Source organism: Crocodylus porosus, unplaced genomic scaffold (assembly GCF_001723895.1).
Source record: "Crocodylus porosus isolate Cpor-Errol unplaced genomic scaffold, CroPor_comp1, whole genome shotgun sequence".
NCBI classification, from domain to species: domain Eukaryota; kingdom Metazoa; phylum Chordata; order Crocodylia; family Crocodylidae; genus Crocodylus; species Crocodylus porosus.
The window spans coordinates 5,266,225-5,267,459 of NW_017728948.1; positions in this window are offsets into that span (position 1 = coordinate 5,266,225).

The window sequence follows — 1,235 nt, forward strand, 5'->3', positions numbered from 1 at the left end:
CTTCTTGGTTTGGGGCTGATCTTACTATGCCGGGATTTTCTCCGAGTCCCGGTGCTGGTCCTCTCCCAGGGCCAACTCAATACACGCGCCCCCTCCTGGGGTGGCTCTCTGATTGTGCCCCTTCTCGCCCAGCCTGGACTTCCCAATGGGCTTATTCCCGTCTCGGGGCTTCGTCTCTCACCGGCAGTGCCCCACTCGGACCTGCCTCCCTTACGTCCCACGGCTACTTGCGTGCCGGCCTGTGCCCCGCGTTCCCTGCTGTCTCTATGCCCGCACTCGAGCCTGTGGTCTTGCCTCCTCGCGCTCTCCACCCGCACTGGAGCCTTCTATGCCCGCACTTGGGCCTGTGATTGCGCCTCTTGCTCTCCACTGCCCACACTCGGGCCTGTGATTGCGCCTCTTGTGCTCCGCTGCCCGCACTCGGGCCTTCTATGCCCACACATGGGCCTGTGGTCATGCCCCTTGCGCTCCCCACCTGCACCCGGGCCTGTCTATGCCTGACTTGGGCCTACACCCCACTGGGGCTCCTCCCAGTTGGGACTTCCAATTGGGGCCTGTCCTGGTAGTGCCCATGCTGGGCTGGGGTCGGGACTCCCCACTGCTTAGACCCACCTTCCTGGGCCCACACCCTACTGGGCTTCCGCCTCTACTAGACTCCTCCCGAAGTCGCCCCAGTGGGCTGAGGTCGGGACAACCCCACAACGCGGCACCCTCCTTGGTGCCAGGAACTCCCTCACCTTACTGGGGACCTCCTGCTGAGGCCTCCTTCACCCCTACAGCCTCGCCCAGTCCTCCGGTGTAATAATCACAACTCTGCAAAACTATGCTGGCTCTCTCACATACCTCCGTTAGGGTTCTCTCCACCCCTGCATCATTGCAGCTGGTCAGAGTGGTCAGGCTGCAACCACTGACTCGGGCTGCTCAGCTCTCCCGCAGAGCTCCTGCTCCTGCAGCTGCCAGAGGGGAACTGTGTCTGGCCTCAGACTTCCCTGCTTCTGAAGGCCAAGCCTCACCCCCTGGTGGTCAGCTGATCTAATCAGCTCCCAACAACTAACACCTGCTGCCTTACTAACTGGCAGCTACGCCATTCCCTATCTTCAGTACCAGGCAACTCAATAGCCCTGCTACACACTCACCAGCTCCTTGAGTACCCTGGGGTGCAGATTGTCAGGGCCAGCTGACTTGAAGGTATCTAGCTTCTCAAGGTGTTCCTTCACGAGGTCAGCATTTATGGA